Source organism: Alosa alosa, chromosome 8 (genome assembly GCF_017589495.1).
Source record: "Alosa alosa isolate M-15738 ecotype Scorff River chromosome 8, AALO_Geno_1.1, whole genome shotgun sequence".
NCBI lineage: Eukaryota > Metazoa > Chordata > Actinopteri > Clupeiformes > Clupeidae > Alosa > Alosa alosa.
In genome coordinates, this window is record NC_063196.1 from 21,694,150 (window position 1) to 21,715,184 (window position 21,035).

Here is a 21,035-nt window from a genome sequence, read left to right on the forward strand (position 1 = left end):
ATGAATATATGTTGTAGTATGTGATTCCTACAGTGTAAAAAAAATATACTAACATCTTAGAAACGTTGTAAAATTATTGAAATTGATTAAGAAAGCCACCGCTATGGTGATTTCTAATGGTAGATTGATTTGTTTAGATCCAGTGAAATTGCTGCCTTGGCAACGCTACGTCATGGCTTCGGTATCTATTGAAGTTGCTGCAGGCAGTCAGTGAGAGAGCACAGGTGCAGTTGATTGCATTCTAATTCTTTAATAGCCTATTATGATGTCATAAAGCCAATGTTAAGTCTATGGAGATTTTAAGTTTAGTTTTTATTTAATATCTCAAAAAGTAAAAGTCGTAGAAATATGAAAAGTCATAGAACGAAAATTTGCAGCAAACGCTACATGTCGAAGTTTGGTTCAAGCCAAATTAGGGCCTGGAAGAATAATAATAATATGTCGGAAGAAGCCAAAGGAATAACAATAGACAATGTACTTAAACTGTTTTCGACCAGTCTCTCCAAAAGAGAGAAGAGCCTCTCCATTCTCTCCTTGCCGTCTTTCTCCCTCCTCTCCTCAGCATCCCTCTGCAGCCTCATGTCCTCCCTGATGAGCTCCATGAGGTCGTCCCCTTTCCTTTTCTTGCTAGGCCTAGCCGCCTCCTCCTCCTCCTCTTCATTACCAGCCCCACTTGGCCCTGGTTTGTCCTCAGGGATTGAGGCGATTAGGACAGGAGGCTGAATGGATGGCCACTGTCCTAAAACCTCATCCATGAGGACAAACCAGGGCCAAGTTTCTGCAGTGGGTTTCCCCCCAACCCCCTCACCACTCCCTGGGTACTTGCAATCCTACCTTAGAAATCAAGCATGGCATTCAACAACAGCAAAACAAATTCCAGCAAACCTGTATTTATTTTCAATTTGAACATCATATGTTACATTTACATTACATTTTATGACTTTTAAGTGTGCATAGGGTGTGTTATATGTACATACTTTATAATTTTTTAAAAATTGTCCCACTTCTTTTTAGCTTGTAAAGGCTTCACTTTGTCCGCCAGCCCCAACTTCTCCAGCAACTTCCTAAGAACATACAGAGAGGCAGAGAGAGAGAGAGAAATAGAAGACACTTATCTTAAGGGTTCAAAGTTGAAAGGTAGTTAAATATGACAGGGGGCACATCACCATCCATTGGTTACACTAGCTCATTATCAGAAAAGCCTGGATCAATATCACTACACCATGAGGACTAAATGGTCAAGTAAGTGAAAATAGAAGTGGGCAAATGGGCTATTGTGGACTTACCCCCATCCCACACTCGCGGAGAACTTGGCACCTGTAAAAAGGTGCTCCATCTCCCCCCTCAGCTTTATAAAAGCCTCAGTATTTTCTTTGCTCCCTAACACAAGACAAGAGGTCAGGTGAGCATTTTTGTTCACAACAGTAAAGTAGGCCTATAAGGTTCTGTTACAATGCGGCTACAATTGGCTACTACTTTGGGTTAATGTAGCATAACACCAACGCAATCGGTAACGTTAGCCTACTGCAGAGGTGTAATTTAACGTTGACGTGGAATTTCCCACACCAGTTACCAGTCTGCAGTAGCCTGTTCCCTTGGTAAGTAATGTCTGATGAGCTCCACTAGATAGATAGATAGATAGATAGATAGATAGATAGATACTTTATTGATCCCCAATAGAGGGAGAGCAGCTTCACAGAAGAGAACTTCTGACGGCAAATTTGAGGAAAAGTTGGTAAACCACCCTTCTTACCTAATTTGAGGGTGCTGATTCTGAATATTTTGTCTACCAAGCTCAATTCTGAGTTCTAAGCCACATAATCAGCATTTTAACATAAAATAGCGTTTTTCTTTGCTTATTTTTCCCTAAATTAGGTTGTTTTCAAATGTAATCACTAAAACCAAATAAAAGTGTTTTCTAAATACACTAAATACATGTTTGAGCATTAAAGAAACCATACTATAGTTTATTAATGTATTTAATGGGAACATGATTACAGTTAACATGTAATAAACTCGGAAATTCTAATCCAAACACAACCATATTTTTATTGCTTACATAGTGAGTTACTCATGTGGTGTTTAATGCATTTCATCACAATAACAAGTTGCACAAATAACCTTCAACTCAGAATATATCCTACAGTACATATGAACTTAGATAGCGGGAATAAGCCTAATGCAGAACTGCATCTACCGTCAGCAACAACCGACAAGTAAAAAACATTTTACTTCTAGTAACACTGGATTTGGTATGTGTGCTTGCCTCCATACTAGAGATTGATAATGTGCTCTTATATGCCATTGAGCAGCATCACTTGTTGGTGGTAGAGCCTCCGATCCTCGACATCTAGAAAACAGTGGCTCAGGCATAGTGTGATCACGATACCAAAATTATGACTTCGATACAATACCTGACATAAATATCTTGATACTCGATACTGAAACGATATCCAAATATCTGGAAAAGAAAGGACGCAGGCCTCCTCCAAGTCTATTGAGTCATTTGTGTTGAATTTGGTGCACTTTTGGTCAATTCTGGGTTTTAAACTTAAACTTCCTAATCTTGTGTGTGATTAAGTCTTTTATTGTTTGTTATAACTCATTTATATTGTGTGGTGTTTTGGCAATAAATTACCTTTAAATAGCCAAAGTAGGCTAGATCAAGGTCAGTGATCAAATTAGTACTCCCAGTGTAATTTAATAAGTATGTTTCAACCACTCAGGTCTTAATCAGATAGGCCTACACCATTATCTGTTGCAATATCTGTGTGCATTCCTACATTAGGTCTATTTCTTTGATAATTAACATCATTTGCTACCACATAACAAATACCAAATAACAATACAAAAGTTTCTTACAAACTTTCCTGCATACTTCTTAAATGTGCTGCAGTCAGATGGGTGTCCTAAAGACATAACTAGATCTTGAGCATCTATTACCAGTGTTGAATGAGCAGTTTTTGCAGTGATCACTACTGGACAATCCACATTGCTAGACAGCACTTGAGTGAGGATAGACTTATTTCCACTTCACAAATAACCATTGGTATCTGCAATAGCTACAGTACAGGGACATTAATCAGTTCATAGCTAAGGATTTGTCCTAGGTCCACTTCCCTTTCTGCATCATATGCAGTAATGATGCACTGAAGAACATTTCTTTTTGTTGCACTATGAAGGATATCTTGTCTAAATTTGTTGTTAGCCGGTGTTTCCAGCTAAAACAGCTATTGCCCAACAGATTAACATCCAGCTTGACTCAACTTCACTGACCCCAACTAGATTGTCACGTAACTTGGGCGTTGTAATTGATGACCGACTTAACTTCTCTGAGCATGTAGCTTCTATTGCAAAATCATGTCAGTTTATGCTTTACAACATTAGGAAGATCAGACCTTATCTAACACAAGATTCCACACTTCTTGTTTAAACCATGGTCATCTCCAAGCTGGACTATTGTAATTCACTATTAGTTGGCTTACCCGCTTGTGTAATAAGATCATTACAGCTGATTCAGAATGCTGGAGCACGCCTGGTCTTCAATCAGCCTAAGAGGACACATGTAACTTGTCTCCTAGTTACTCTCCACTGGCTCCCTATAGTAGCCAGAATTAAATTTAAATCTCTCACTTTGGCCTATAGGACACTGACTGGATCTGCTCCTAGTTATTTTAATTCAATAATCAAGGCATACATCCCCAACCGCCCACTGCGGTCTTCTGATGAGCGTCTGTTATGTCGACCAGTCATAAACATTAGGTCTAATTCAAGACTCTTTTCCTCAGTGGTTCCATGTTGGTGGAATGAGTTGCCCAGTGCTCTCCGTTCCTGTGGTAGTTTTGGGTTGTTTAAGAGGGGTCTAAAGACATTCCTGTTCAACATACACTTAGTTCTTTAAGTGCTTCTTATGCGTTATGGTTTGTATAATATTGTTTTATTTCCATTACAGGGCTCTACAGTGCGCCCATTTCACTCGCACATGCGAGTAAAAATGGTGGCGTGCGTGTGCAAAAAAATATTTAGGCGCACTGGTGCGAATGAGTTCTAACCATGTCAATGTTTGTCTACAAAATACACCGCAACATCGAGAAACATTACTGGTGCAAACCATAGAATCACGTTGCGAATGCAGCATAAAAACTACACCTCCCATCAACGTTAGCAGTTTCGCGTTGTGACTCGCTATTAATCGCTTCTATCAAATCCAAGAGTGCGCAGAAAAAGCGGAAAGTTAAGACTAGCCAGCCAAGATGCAAAGATTGAAGAAATTAGTTCTTCTATCCACCGAATTCATCGGATATAGGAGGAACAGGATGAGATTCTAAGAATGTAGTGAGAGAAGGAAAGGTAACCTAACATGCCTTTTAGCCCAGCTGACGTATTGGCTGCAATATGCAAAATATAGCTGTAGCGAACAGGCACAAAAGTAGCCTCCCGTAATACTCCCATTTTATTCAAACGTAGAACGCTACTGACAACTCCAGGCTTCCACGCATGCTTGTTTGTTTACACCGAATACAAGCTGAAGTGCAAAACGAAAGTAGGCCTTGCCTTGCCCCCCCAATGCAGATATTTCAAATAAAAATAAAAGGATAAAAAAATATATCCTTGATAGCCTATGTTGGGTTTTGTGGAAGAGAAAATGGACTCTTTTAGTAGTAGTATTAGGCAGTATGTAGTCAGATAGGTCACCATGGACATATTTGGATTAGCTACAGATGGATTCACAAATAAATAAATTAGCCTACATTTGGCAGGATACTTGATATACAGGCTAAATGCAAATATGACAATGTATTATATTATTTTATATTAACAAAATGTAGGAAAATAGAACAGACTGAAAATAAAGTAGGCACTGATATTTTTTTCCTGTAGCCTAAATGTTGTCAGTCATTCTTAATATTCGCAATTGGTGCACTGGCATGTTTAACTGTTAGCTGCAGTGTAATGTTAGATTATGTGTTGGTTAAGTACAGAACTGACTGTGCGCCCAAATTTTTGTCTGTGCTCCTAAATTTTTTAACTTGGGCGCACAAGTGCTCCTGGAAAAAAATGTTAGTGTAGAGCCCTGCATTAGGCTGTTGATTAATTTGACATTATTATTTATTATTGATATTCTCCTCAATATAGTCTTACAATGTCATTGTTTTTTATATTATTGATTGAATGGACATTATTGTTTATTATTGCTTTTCCCCTCATTTTCATGGCTTATTTTATTAGGCTATTGATTGAATTGACATTGTTGTTTATTATTGCTATCCTCCTTATTGTAGTTTGACCAACATTCTAATCTGTTCTATGGAGTAAAACTTGTCACCTTAAACCGAATTTGAATATGAATTTGAGCAATTGTATAGGAAAAACGAATTTGAATAGTATATGTTGAAACTGAATTCATTAAATTGGAACTGAATCCCAGTCAACTTGAAATTGAATATAATATTTTCATATAATATATAACTCATTTGCTCTGATACATAAATTGTCCTGACTGAAAATTTCACTCTTGGAATTTTTACATTCAGTTCTCACAATTCAGTTTCAAAACGTGAAATTCAATTTCAGTCTACCGAGACAAAAACAGCTGGTAGCTAAGGAAGAGCAATCGAGTGCAGAGCTATTGTGATCACGTGACTAGTGCCGAGTGCGAAGCCAGAGAATGTCTAATAAGTAAACGGGCTCTGGCGAAGCAAAGAGCATAGTGTGGGCACTGGTTATTAGTGGTTATTAGATCTGCACGATTCATAAAACACATTCCGATTGTAGGCCTACTGTCTTACCTACCGTTTATGTAATTTTAAACAAATAAAACATCTGTTGCAGTATTATTTCAAACTTCTAGCTTGTCAAGCCTTGAATTACAGAACTAGCCTAGGCTACCCAGCCATCAAACATCGATGTAGCTGCTAGCCTACTTACCTAACGCTACCGTTTTTGTAATTTTAAACAAATAAGAAATGTTTTGCAGTATTACATCTAAAACTTCTAGCCTGTCAATCCTTGAAATACAGAACTACCCAGCTAGCAATCAAACATCGATGTACTGTCTTACCTACCGTTTTTGTAATTTTAAACAAATAGGCTAAAACATTTTTTGCAGTATTACATTTCAAACTTCCAGCCTGTCAGTCCTTGAAATACAGAATTACCCAGCTAGCCATCAAACATCAATGTACTGTCTACCAATTGCAGTAGGCTACTACATTGCAAACTTCTAGCCTGTCATTCTTTAAAATGTCATGGGCATAACTTTCTCTCGTTTTCGTTTTTCCTACTCAACTACTGCTCTATTTCTTATCCTGGACTGCCACCTACTGGATAGAAAAGGCAACAACCTAGTATGGGAATAAAAATCTACATGTTTGAATGACCACAAAGGACAAATCATTACCGTTTTCTTACGTTTAAAGCCACTTTTGTAATACTATGATGTGTAGGCTACCTTTATTTGCTTCCAATTATGGTTACGCTTTTGTCCAAAGCAACATACAAATACAAAACAATATAATACTTAAAATTTAACAGGGAACAAATTAAGATGTTGGTCAGACTATAATAGAGAATAGCAATAATAAACAACCATGTAAATTCAATCAATAGCCTAATGACACTAAACAATGAGAAAAAAGGGAAAATAGCAATAATCAATAATGTACATTCAGTCAATAATATAATAAAATAATAGCATGGTAACATTATGGAGAATATCAATAATAAACAACAATGTCAAATTAATCAACAGCCTAATGAAAATAAAACAATACTATACAAACCATAACCATAAATGAACTAAGTGCATGTTGAACAGATGTGTCTTTAGACCCCTGTTAAAAGACACAAAACTATCACAGGAACAGAGCAACTCATTCCACCAACATGGAACCAATGAGGAAAAGTCTTGAATTTGACCTATTACTGGTCGACACAACATACGCTCTTCAGAAGGTCGCAGTGGGCAGTTGGGGATGTACGTCTTGATCATTGAATTAAAATAACAAGGAGCAGATCCGGTCAGTGTCCTATAGGCCAAAGTGAGAGATTTAAATTTAATTCTGGCTACTATAGGGAGCCAATGGAGAGTAACTAGGAGAGGAGTTACATATGTCCTCTTTGGCTGATTAAAGACCAGGCGTGCTGCAGCATTCTGAATCAACTGTAACAATCTTACTACACAAGCAGGTAAGCCAGCGAATAGTAAATTACAATAGTCCAGCTTGGAGATGACCATGGCCTGAACAAGAAGTTGTGTGGAATCCTGTGTCAGATAAGGTCTGATCTTCCTTATGTATTGTACAAATGTGTAACAAATGTATTTATTTTATGTAACAAATAAATTCCAGAGAAAACAACAGTGGACATGTTTATTAGTGTGTAAAGTGTTTTACAATATGTGTTTCATCTAGCAAAGATATTCATTAAGAGAAATCAAGTTTCGGTGTCCATGTCTGGTCGGTGCCAGTCCAAAGGTCCATTGTCCTCAGTCTATCTCACTGTCCACTGTTCATTGAGGCCTGTCAAAATATGAAAATAAAACCAACAAACAATCAGTGTTTAGCTTTTACTGTGAGTCTTTCTCGTTAATAGTTTATTCATCTCTGCGCAAAGAGGTCTCATAAGCATCAGGCAATCAGGATACAGACAAGTCTGTGCACCTAAGAGACAATCAGTTGTTTCTCACACACACACATTCATACCTTGCATCGTATACATCATAATATATCATTACACCTTCTCTGCACACAGACATGACTTGATCAATACAATGAGTTAATTAAGAACCAAGGACATTTCTATCGTCATACAACACATGATTTGCAATCTACACACAAATGACTGAAACAGAAGTATCAAGACAACACACGGTTAAAGTATTACTAGTTAGGTTACTGTAATATACTGTGTCTATTTCTCAATAACTTTTACAAAATCTGCATGGAGTCGATAAAGAAGCATAAATCAGCCTGTAGGAATACTGTTAAACTAGGGTCTCTTGAGTCTTGATTATATTATCGATATAAAACATATTCAGTTTGAAACTAGTTCTCTTAGAAGCTAGCTACTATTTGCTAACAAAGTTATCGCAATCCAGTTGCCTAGCAACATCACGGCACGGCAGCATTGCCCACAAAAAATGGCCCCACGTAGCATCAGCTAACAGACAACACAACGATGAAAAAAGCTTAACTAGGGGGACATATCCAGTTTTGCTCCATGAATGTTACAGTTTAACCAGAGATTGTAACGTGTTCTTACAAGCCTAAAAGGCACAATGATATGACAATGACCAATCGTATTGTTCTATCAAAGAGTAACGTTATAGTAGCCTAACTGGTTCTGAACTTAGCTGCTAGTTGATGAAACTATGCTGGCTAGCCAGCCAGCGCTAGCATATAATGTACATTATATTCACGTACATATAAAGTAACGTTAACAGACATGCCATATGATATCAACTTACTTAGAGGTTTTTAGATGTGCCAGTCGCTTCCATGTCTTCTTTTTCTGTCCGACACGGTAAGGAGGTTCAGGCACTGATCTATAAAGATCAGTGGGTTGGTTCAGGAGACAGCTCGCTAAGAGGGTGCTATGCTCTTTGCTTCGCGCTCGGCACTAGTCACGTGATCACAATAGCTCTGCACTCGATTGCTCTTCCTTAGCTACCAGCTGTTTTTGTCTCGGTAGACTGAAATTGAATTTCACGTTTTGAGAGAACTGAATGTGAAAATTCCAAGAGTGAAATTTTCAGTCAGGATAATTTATGTATCAGAGCAAATGAGTTCAATTTCAAAATATTATATTCAATTTCAAGTTGGCTGGGATTCAGTTCCAGTCTAATGAATTCAGTTTCAACATATACTATTCAAATTCGTTTTTCCAATACAATTGCTCAAATTCATATTCAAATTCATATTCAAATTCAGCTTAAGGTGACACAAGTTTTATTCCATACTGTTCCCTGTTATATTTTAATTATTATGTTGTTTTTGTGTCGCTTTTTACAAAGGCATCTGCAAAATCCCATAACCATAACAATAACCATACATTTTTTGCAAATAATGCAATCTCTAGCACTCTTCAGCAGTCCTCAAACATGAACACTTTCTGCATGGCTAGAATTTGAAATATAGGAAAGCGCACCAGTGCATTGTTTTAACTAGGCAAGCACAGTCGCCTTTACAGTAAAGAAAATACAGTGCAAATTCTCTGTAAAGACTGACAACTGTTCATAATAGTTAGTGACAAAGTACTTTATACAGAAAAATGAGCAGTCACCTACTATTCTATCAATTTATTATCAAGGAATCGATTTTGTTTCTAAACGTCATACTGAATTTTAGCTATTATTTCAATTTATATTTTAGTTGTAGCTTATTTTCATTTGCTTCTTGAGGGTCATTGGGGTAATTCCTGTCCTGTCCTACAACATATCTGATACATAAAGAGTATATTAATGTCTTATTATTTGCAATTCCTATGATATCTGATGGCAAAACCAAAAAGTATGTAAATTATGCTAATTATGCTAATTAGCAAGCTTAAAACTCAAAATTGAGCTTGGTCAACAAAATATTTGAATTCAGCACCCTCAAATTGTGTGAAATAGCCCCTTTACCGACTTTTCCTCAAATTTGCCAACAGGACTTTTTCTGAACATTTGTTAGCTATCTGCTCTCCCTCTACAAGGAGAAATTCAAGAAACACTAAAATAGTTAGCTAACAAATGTAGGGCTGGGATAAACGATTATTTTTTAAAACGATTAATCTAGCGATTATTTTTTCGATGCATCGATTAATCTAACAATTCATTTTTTCAGTCCTATTCGATTTCGTTTCGATTATCAATTATCTTCCCATTAATTCACTAATAGCAACTTATACATGTTTATTTACATATCTGAATGAAAAAACATGAATTCTTTAACATTGCAATATACGTTTATTGCTTTTAAGATTACAAAATAAAAGACTATAGAAGTGCAAAGTAATGCATTCTTAGTCAGAGGTAGCATTCAATAAAGTTAGTGTATGTCTAATTGAGTGCCTGTCATTTTAAGACGTTCGTGTGGGAATCCTTGCAATTAACATTAACACAGTTAAAAGGCTGCTGATGTGTGGATGCAATTCATAAGTAGTTAGTTCGGTTCGTACTTCTCCTTTGGACAAGCACTTTTGAGTCTTGGAAAACACTTTTCCATTTACATCAGGATTTTGCAAACATTCAGAGTCAATAAAATGAGCCCTGCATGAATAACGAATACAAGCAGCTGCAAGTAAGCATGCTAAACTTGACATCCAAACAGCATTCTAACATTAGCTTTGAGATACTGCTTGATTGCATACTGTAACTTAACTTAGTTTAGTGTCCTCAATGTACTATGTTGTGATAAGACCTTATCAGAGTTTACTTTAACTTTAATGCAGCAGTTTTGAACAAATTTGCGCAGCATGGTCACGATGCTAAGCGGAGTTAATAGCAATTTAGCCAACTGTGTTCTATGCAGTGCTTCTATGTGGCAACAACAATCCTTCAACAATCGTGAATATTTTGTTAAATGCACATGTAGAGGAGGAGCAGCGGGCTCGTTACGAGAGAGAGCGGGCGGGCGGGGCAAGGAAAGGCTGTGTGAGTAAAAGTGCAGCTCAATGAATTTTTTTTTAATTTAAATAGTAGGCCTACAACATAGAACATCAACGTGTGGTGGCCGGTTTTGATTTCATGGTGCCCAGCCACAGATTAGTCAACGTATGGAAAACACTGAAGGTGTAAGATTAAAAATATTCAGCAGCACACGTTATGCTTGACAAATCGACACTCATATTTTGCGTCGACGTATTTTTTGCATCGATGTCAACGATTACGTCGACGCGTTGTCCCAGCCCTAAACAAATGTGTTTATTGTGATCGTATTTTCTCAGGCATGTGTGAACAACCGCTACATTTCTCTTAACAGTGTAACGTTATCCCAACTTCAGCTTCTTTCAATGTGATGTTTTTCGCTTTTCTAGCAAGACATGTTAACCGAACCTGTAAACCGGCGATAAACTTAGAACAAAGAAATTATACTCCTGAAGTGTTAATGATTGAACCTTTCAAAGTGTCAGTTTAGATTCACGACAACTGTTAAGTTAACGTTAACGTCAACATTAGGTCTCAACATTTAGTGACATTCACAAACGCCCCATGTGTAGGCTAGTCAACATATTTTAACATGAACTAGTTAACATGGTCTATTCTATTCACTCACATATCAGACGTTTTTTCATGACAAGTTTAAACTCAATACTTACATTTAAAAACGTACTCCTCCGGTGCTGACTGTCCCGCCATTATCTTCTTGAATGAATGAAAGAAACGTCACAAGCACGTTCAATGGTATTTCGGAATGTTGGGGACAGGTAGGCCGCGAAGCATACACCCGATGCGCACTTCGTTTCGGGGAAAAGAAGGGTGGGTTTGTCGGCCGAATTCGAAGGAGCCCACGAAATGGGACAGCACTAGTCGCGCCACTATGACGCAACTGGTCTATGAATCTGGCCTTAGAACCATGTAGCCCCTGAAATGAGACACGCTCCTTATGACCGTCCCAGGTATTAACTAGGGGGCAGAAAAAGACTCATTGCACGGTTGAAAAACTATGGTTGAAACGGCATAGTCAGTCATCCGCTTCAAAGTCACGCTACTGTAAGGCTAATCATAGCTGTGCCCTCACACTATCGCACGTGACAATTTATTTAAAAAGGTGATTTTCTCCTCTTCTGGCGTATCATGACAGGAGAACCATGCCAACTTTGGATGCGGTTATCTTAGCGATACTTTTTGCAATACCCTCGATATACATAACGTTGGAAAGCTTAGTTTATGACCGTTCATGTGAGTACAATAACTTAATTTTGTAAATTTTACCAAAACGACTGGTTTCGCCTTGCAGGGTCACATATGGATAATATATTAATTTAAAAAGAAATACAATTAGACTTAGATATTAAATAGAATAAAGATATAAAGTAGTATGGATATATAAATACAATAAATATTAGAATAGAACATATAAAGTAGCATAATAGAATAGTAAACAGATACAACATAATACATCTCTTTTAATACTGATATTGAAATAACTTAAACTGAATTGAATGACTTTGAATGACTGTGAAATAAACTATATTTTTTATTATAAACTTTATCCACGAGTGCGTGTGTTGTCTTTGGGGTGAGTACTAGAATCTGTACCTATACAGGGCTCTACAGTGCGCCCATTTCACTCGCACATGCGAGTAAAAATGATGATGTGCGAGTGCAAAAAAATATCTAGGCGCACTGGTGCGAATGACTTCTAACCATGTCAATGTTTGTCTACAAAATACACCGCAACATCGAGAAACAGTACTGGTGCAAACCATAGAATCACGTCGCGAATGCAGCATAAAACTACACCTCCCATCAACGTTAGCAGTTTCGCGTTGGGACTCGATAGTAGTAGTCGCTTCTATGAAATCCATGAGCGCGCAGAAAAAGCGGAATGTTAGACTAGCCAGCCAAGATGAAAAGATTGAAGAAATTAGTTCTTCTATCCACCGAATTCATCGGATATAGGAGGAACAGGATGAGATTCTGAGAATGCAGTGAGAGAAGGAAAGGTAACCTAACATGCCTTTTAGCCCAGTTGACGTATTGGCTGCAATATGCAAAATATAGCTGTAGCTTAACAGGCACAAAAGTAGCTTCCCGTAATACTCCCATTTTATTCAAAGGTAGAACGCTACTGACAACTCCAGGCTTCCACGCATGCTTGTTTGTTTATACCGAATACAAGCTTAAGTGCAAAACGAAAATAGGCCTAACGTTTGGCTACTGCCCCCATCAATGCAGATATTTCAAATAAAAAAATAAGTATAAAAGTATAAAAAATATATATATCCTTGATTAGACTATGTTGGGTTTTGTGGAAGAGAAAATGGACTGTTTTAGTAGTAGTATTAGGCAGTATGCAGTCAGATAGGTCACCATGGGCATATTTGGATTAGCTACAGGTGGATTCACAAATAAATAAATTAGCCTACATTTGGCAGGATACTTGATATACAGGCTAAATGCAAATATGGCAATGTATTATATTATTTTACATTAACAAAATGTAGGAAAATAGAACATACTGAAAATAAAATAGGCACTGATCTTTAAAATCCTGTTTCCTGTAGCCTAAATGTTGTCAGTCATTCTTAATATTCGCAATTGGTGCACTGGCATGTTTAACTGTTAGCTGCAGTGTAATGTTAGATTATGTGTAAGTTAAGTACAGAACTGACTGTGCTCCCAAATTTTTGTCTGTGCTCCTAAATTTTTTAACTTGGGCACACAAGTGCTCCTGGAAAAAAATGTTAGTGTAGAGCCCTGCTATACCAATCTCCACTGAACTTAGATATTAGACTATAGACTGTCCCTGCATAAGTATAGGCCATTACCCTGTCGTGCAGGTTATATGTAGAAGCATAATCCTGGTCTCAAATGAAAGGCAACACTTTGAGGTTTCTTGTAGACTATTTAGATTGTATGTCAGGTGTTCTGATATAGACTGACTACACAAAATATGGAATAATTACAAAAAAGTCTCTATTTTTGCATTTACTTTGTTGGTTCAATGAGTGTGTATAAGATAGACTATACATCTGTACAAATAATATTGGATAATACAACATGAAGATTCAATTTCTATGGGTTCTTGTGAATATTTCAGTACCCGATTGTAAAAAGCGACTAGCAACAAATCTAGCTACTTTTTCTGGCGTTCTTGGAGACTTTTGGAGACTCTGATGTGATTGCATGTAACGTCCATTTTTACTCTTCTGAGTGAGCAGTGAGTTCGGCTGTGCTGTGTCAGAGGCTCATGTCTGTTTCGTTTGTGAATTACACCTAACGGTGTGTTTCCACACAGCGAAACACCTCGCGAATTTCAGCCAGCGAAATTTCGCCTCGGGGGCGTGACGGCCAAACCGCTAACCTTTTGACTCTAGTGTCTAGCCAGTGGTGGCAAGCGAGCTAATTAGGCTAATCGGCTAGTTCAAACGTTTAAGTACTTAACTCATTGAGTGCCAAAAACGTAATATTACATTTTTCCTTCCCATGCGTTGAGTGCCAAAAACGTAATATTACGTTTTTAGCTTTTTTTTTTAAATTACGAAACTAGACACTCTAACACACCTTATATGTGATTTTGGGAACTCTGTGATGAATGGAAATAAAATATATGACGATCGAAAACTCATGAAAACGCACAATCTGGACATTTTATCATAACCAGGGTTCTACAGTGCTCCCATTTCACTCGCACATGCGAGTAAAAATGAGGCCGTGCGAGTGCAAAAAAATATTTAGGTGCACTGGTGCGAATGACTTCTAACCATGTCAATGTTTGTCTACAAAATACACCGCAACATCGAGAAACATTACTGGTGCAAACCATAGAATCACGTCGCGAATGCAGCATAAAAACTACACCTCCCATCAACGCTAGCAGTTTGCTGTTGTGACTCGGGCTAGTAGTCGCTTCTATCAAATCCAAGAGCGCGCAGAAAAAGGGGAAAGTTAGACTAGCCAGCCAAGATGCAAAGATTGAAGAAATTAGTTCTTCTATCCACCGAATTCATTGGATATAAGAGGAACAGGATGAGATTCTGAGAATGCAGTGAGAGAAGGAAAGGTAACCTAACATGCCTTTTAGCCCAGTTGACGTATTGGCTGCAAAATGCAAAATATAGCTGTTGCGAACGAACCGGCACAAAAGTACCCTCCCGTAATACTCCCATTTTATTCAAAGATAGAACGCTACTGACAACTCCAGGCTTCCACGCATGTATGTTTGTTTACACCGAATACAAGCTGAAGTGCAAAACGAAAGTAGGCCTAACGTTTGCCTACTGCCCCCATCAATGCAGATATTTCAAATAAAAACTAAAAGTATAAAACATATATCCTTGATTAACCTATGTTGGGTTTTGTGGAAAAGAAAATGGACTGTTTTAGTAGTAGTAGTCTTATTAGGCAGTATGCAGTCAGATAGGTCACCATGGGCATATTTGGATTAGCTATAGATGGATTCACAAATAAATAAATTAGCCTACATTTGGCAGGATACTTGATACAGGCTAAATGCAAATATGGCAATGTATTATATTATTTTACATTAACAAAATGTAGGAAAATAGAACAGACTGAAAATAAAGTAGGCACTGATCTTTAAAATCCTGTTTCCTGTAGCCTAAATGTTGTCAGTCATTCTTAATATTCGCAATTGGTGCACTGGCATGTTTAACTGTTAGCTGCAGTGTAATGTTAGATTATGTTTAAGTTAAGTACAGAACTGACTGTGCTCCCAAATTTTTGTCTGTGCTCCTAAATCTTTTAACTTGGGCGCACAAGTGCTCCTGAAAAAAAATGTTAGTGTAGAGCCCTGATAACTCGGTTGCCGCTTTGGGTCGAATCAGTGACGCATGCACGTCATCTCAAAACCAGGCCATTTTCGTGGGTCTATCACTAGGTGGCAGTCTCGCCTGGTCTCGCTGATCACTTCCCGGAAAGTTTACAGGCAACACTTAATATTTCATGAAAGACGTAATATCTCCATTTCTAGAAAAAAAATAGCGATTTTGATGAAAACTAGCCACTGTTTAGCTTGGGATTTCTCAGGAACAGAGGCGTGTAGAAATACACGGTTTGCACCCACTGAGAGCTTAAAGTCTCACCTTTTAAACGAGCCATTGTATGTGTTCATAGCTATAACACAGAATATGCTGTGGCTGTACAAAAATCATCAACAATGGTCTGGATTGCTGGTACTCTAGGACAAAGCTTCCGAAAACAGCTTGGCATTCAATGAGTTAATGAAGATATCCAGGGGTCTTTATGCCTCGACTAAGTTGATGTTGACAATTCATGTTCATAAAAACAACAAGGTCAATAAGACATCATATATTTCATACCTGTGTTGCAGCATGTAGCCTAGCTGTATAGCTAGGTTTACAATGCAATCTACAATGCTTCAATGCAAACTACAATGCTCGCTTGCCACCACTGGCTAGACACTGCAGTCAAAAGGTTAGCAGCTAGCGGTTTGGCCGTCACACCCCCGAGGCGAAATTTCGCTGGCCGAAAATCGCGAGGTGTTTCGCTGTGTGGAAACCATAGACAGTAAAAGAAATGGACGAACAGACTCCGTTGTTTTCAATGGGAGGGCACTGAGTCAAATTGAATGATTTTTCAGTTGGACCCCCAGTACTGCGCAGACTCGCACTTAACTTCGTGATGTTAGCCATCGAACTAAATCATATGATGGATAGGCTACACAGAAATTCTTCTCACACTTCCTTTGCCTTCAAAGTCATCAAAGTTAAACATTTATTTAAGTATTATTATTAATATCATCCTCACAAGTGATACCAAGTCGTGTTAATGTTGAAACTACCACACATGATCATCTATAAAAACAGTCATGGTAAAACAAACAAAAAAGTTATAGCCTAGCACTGCTACCTAGCACTAGAAGCTAATCTTCTTAACACTTTTCTGACCTACGGTCAATCCATCGAAAACCTCTGAAATGATTATCGTTAGTGCCGTTTTTCATTAGGTTTACTTGCCTCTATCCAATGCTTTACTTTAACATAAAATGGTATTGTAGGCTACATAGCATAAGTTCATGAGTTTCCGTGTTGGCTGGACTAAGCTTCTTATCCAAACAATACGGTTATCTCCCTACGGTGCGTTAGCTTCCCTAAAACCGGACTCGCTAACTATACTTCGTACGGGAACCTCAACGTTACATACGAGGTAGCTGAGCCTATTTTGCCTTCTATTGTTTATGTAGATAATACAGAAGCTACAATGTCGGCACGGGATATATGCTATATGAAGTTATGGCATTTCAAAAAAATCCTAAAATGAATGGGCTTCTGTAACGGGGCTGAATGTGTTATCAGGAACATTGACTGATGGTAGGGGGTGGGGCTGGTTAATAGTGTATGATTACGTTGTGGTGTGTATGTGGTTTGTGTGCTCTTCTACAGGTGCATTCAATCGCCCCTCAATGGCAGACCTGCGCAGTTGGTGGTTGAGAGATTTAAAATGCCAATGGCGGCCTTTGACTGGGAGATTCTTGGTGGCAGTAGGCACCCGCAAGGACTACCACCGAAGCCCGGAGAAGTAAAGGGGGCTCGGAAGACGCAACGCACAGCGCACCTGGGGAGAGGCTATATATCGTTCTAGCAGAGCGGCGTACAGACCGGAATACAACGCACTCAATATATCCACGTTAAGGGAAGTAACTTGACCATCGTTCTATGAGTGAGAGGGCTGTTATCGTGGCTGTTGTGGACGTTGATTTCTACCCCTTTCCCCTGTAGTTCCGGAGACAGCTGAATCGAGCGGAGGAAGGCAGCGAAAGAGAGGCCTACAACGCACTCTATGTATTGCACTAAAGGGAAGTACTCCTATCGTAGCCTACCACTATTTGTGCGAGTGGCCTAAACTTCGTGTCAGTGTGATTGCTGATCACTGTTCCCCCCCCTTCCACAGCTCTGCTTGTGTCTACGAAGAGGCGTGTGGGTCGTGAAAGTGAGTGCGTGCCATAGGGAGAGGACTACTGGGAGTGTCGGGTCTGGACTGTTCACCGCGGCGACCATTGAGTAGGCTAGCTAGCTTCGAGCGCTAGCAGCTACTACGTGGAGGAGTAAATCGCTGGGTCGTGAGTGGTGCATGGACTGTTCCTCTATAGCCCTTATTAGCCTTTTCCTTGTACGAGCTAATATTACCAGTTGTCTAGCCTTATTATTATGTCCGGCTGCCCATGGTGCTAGATAGGCCTGCTATGTGATCCTGAATCTGGTGATTGTCTTATTGCTGTTAAGTGCTCTATGTCTCTGTGGGCCTATTGCCCGTTTTGCCTGAGTGTCACTGTAGCTTAAATTTGCTGTGTTGCCGTGGTGTTCAGTGCTCTTATGATTCACCGTGATACTGTTGGCTTGTATGGCCCTTTACGTTTGCCGTGAGGATTGATAATTGTGTGCTGTGTTACATGATAATTGTGTGCTGTGTTATATGCCGTCACACCGTCAGGCATACCCACATTGTGTAGAGCATTATAGCCTGAGATCTCCCTCCTCTAGAGGGTGCCAGAATATGGTATTTACATATACTAGGCTATTGATTTGTTTTGTAGTTTCAGTGCTTCCATACTGGTCTTATACTGTAAACAGGCTGTAAACTTACATGGGCTATTGCATTGTTCTGTGGCCCTTCAGTTCTTTCATACTGGTCTTATACTACAATTGGGTTGTGAACTTCACATAGGCTATTGATTTAATCTGTGGCCCTCCAGCTCTTTCACACTGGTCCTATACTTTTAATTGCTGACAACTGGTAATGTATTTTTGTGTCGTGAACTGTTTGTGTCGTATCTGAACCGCTCCATTTTTAAGATAATTTAATAAAACTGTTTTTATAAAAAATCCTTCAACGTTGTGTGTGTGTGCCTCAAGGGTCAACAGTTATAACCTGCTTCCCGTTACACTTCTATGGGGATAGCAGAGAAGTGGTCCCTCCAGCCTCCATTGATTCTTCTACTTCGGGGAAGTCGCCTGCCCCCTTGGTGGAAACCCACCATAACGGTGTGTTTCCACACAACGCAATTTCGCGTTGCTCTTATTGAGGTTGAATGGAGACGAAATGAAAGCGAAACAAAGTTGGCCAAAGTTTAACTTTATTTAAATGAGGACCATTCGAGAACCAATCAGGTCCGCGTCTTTGTGTTTGGAGGCGGGAGTTACAAAAAAGTCTGACCAAGATGGCGGAGACTACCTGAGCTTTAAAGGTCCAGTATGTAGGAAATAATGGAAAATAAACTGTAACCATTCCAAAAATGATCACCATATGTTGTCAGAGAGTGAGGAAACACGATGAATTGAAGTAATGGCTTATTTGACAACATTACTCTAACCCGTGAAACCCCGTAAAACCCATGAAAAAAATCAGTTACGGGGCGGAATCTCTTGGAATTTTCGTTTATGTTTTGAACGATTAATTCTAGAATAGCGTATTAATAATGGGCTAGCGCCTCCGCCTATTTGGGTTGCCAAATTAGCAAAGGCCAACTGTCAACAGCTGTCAGTTGTAGTCATGAATGCCTACAAGAGGCAGGCAAATTTGAGATGGTGACGTCTTCGTCAAACGAAGAATATCAAGTCTGACGCAGAGCTGGCCATATCTTGAATTTCCCCTGGGGATCAATAAAGTATCTATCTATCTATCCACAACAGGTAGCCTGCTAAACTTCATCGGCATCGCTAACTTCAGCTATATGTTACGTTGGTTAGAGAGGTATTTTTTGTTTTCACTGTTTCCGTAATGTGTAGCTGGGTCATGGTTGGAGAAACGTTAAAGCAGCTGCAGGTCAACTACCTTTAGCTAAGTCTTCATTACATCTGGCAACCCAGAAGAGGCTCGCGTCTGGTAGTCTTGAGAACGTTCACCAGTGTTTTGATTTTGGCCAACAGAACGTTCGGTAACAATCCTACAAATCGCACCTTTAACATGAAAATTTGTATGTGATTAAAATGTTTCTACACGAATATTGGCACTTGTATCAACACGAATTGTGGTTTATATGCCACACAAACTTACACCACTAAATAGACCACTATATATGTACTACCTGAGCTGTAACACGAAAATTTGTATGTGATTAAAATGTTTCTACACGAATATTGGCACTTGTATCAACACGAATTGTGGTTTATATGCCACACGAACTTACACCACTAAAAAGACCACTATATATGTTAGTCTAAGCACTCGATCTTTTTAGCTAGCTGACAGGCGAAATGCTAGTATTTTAGGACATTGGATTGCATTGTAAACCTAGCTAGACAGCTAGGCTACATGCTGCAACACAGGTATGAAATATATTATGTCTTATTGACCTTGTTGTTTCTATGAACATGAATTGTTGTTTATAGGCAACATCAACGTAGTCGAGGCATAAATACCCCTGGATATCGTCATTAAGTACTTAAACATTTGAACTAGCTGATTAGCCTAATTAGCTCGCTTGCCACCACTATGGCTACTGAAAAATGTAAGGTTCATTTATCAAATGTTATTTTTAAGTATTAAAAACATCGTTGTTTTAGATTTTTCGGACAAACGGATGATAAATGGAGGTGTTACGATAGATTGACTGGCTGAATATTTCCATGACATAATGTTTTTGGTTTTGGTTTGATTTTATTGTTTTATTGTGATTGTTAGCCTAGTGAGAACATGACAACGTTTTCTTCAGTCAGCCTAGAACCTACCTTAAGAAGAGACTGTTTTCCTCTCCGTTGAAGTTGTTCCTCTGCAATACTAGAAGAGAACAGAGAGTGATAACCTACCCACCACCCCTAGCTACGAACTAGCTGCTTTTCTACACTAAAGCATTCTATCCTTTAGCTTTCTTAACCTTCTCTGTGACTATTTGCGGTCACAGGAATGCTAGTGCAGCGCTAGAATTTCCTCACTGACCGTTGGCATTTTGCTACATTGTTTACTCCCGTAGTTTGTGTGAGACTACTGGAGCTTTCATGGTGGGGAAATCTAGCATGATAGCGAAGATAAGAAATGTCATAGGACAAGTTCACTGTCAGCTATCACTCTCCTCCTATCAGAGTGCTCAGTGGGTGGACATGCAGGCAGAAGAGAAGAAGCGCGGGAGATAGAGACACACAGAGATCGCCTCATATAAGTTTAGATACGTTGTTACAACTAGCACAGCTAATACTTACCAAATACGTTGTTCGAATTAATTATAGTTTATCAACATAATATTTACACTCGCCAACACACAAGGTAGCAGCGATTACGGTGGATGTGTTGAATATTAAATCGGTAACGTTTGTAGTCTGTACCTGCTTAGCATGCTAACCGAGTTGAGTATCTAGTGTGTAAGTGAAGCTGTAGTAGCTGACTGCCTGATAGCGCCCCAGGCCACCGGTCC

General features: G+C 38.9%; 1 long non-coding RNA gene across 1 annotated transcript; it reads right to left on the reverse strand.

Annotated features, from left to right (window-relative positions):
- Positions 1-483: 483 nt before the first annotated feature.
- Positions 484-20,557, reverse strand: LOC125299573. The gene is made up of 4 exons (XR_007194401.1): positions 20,356-20,557; positions 1,287-1,380; positions 978-1,064; positions 484-834 (listed from the first exon to the last, which is right to left on the reverse strand). It is a non-coding gene; the product is annotated as an uncharacterized LOC125299573 (long non-coding RNA).
- Positions 20,558-21,035: the final 478 nt, after the last annotated feature.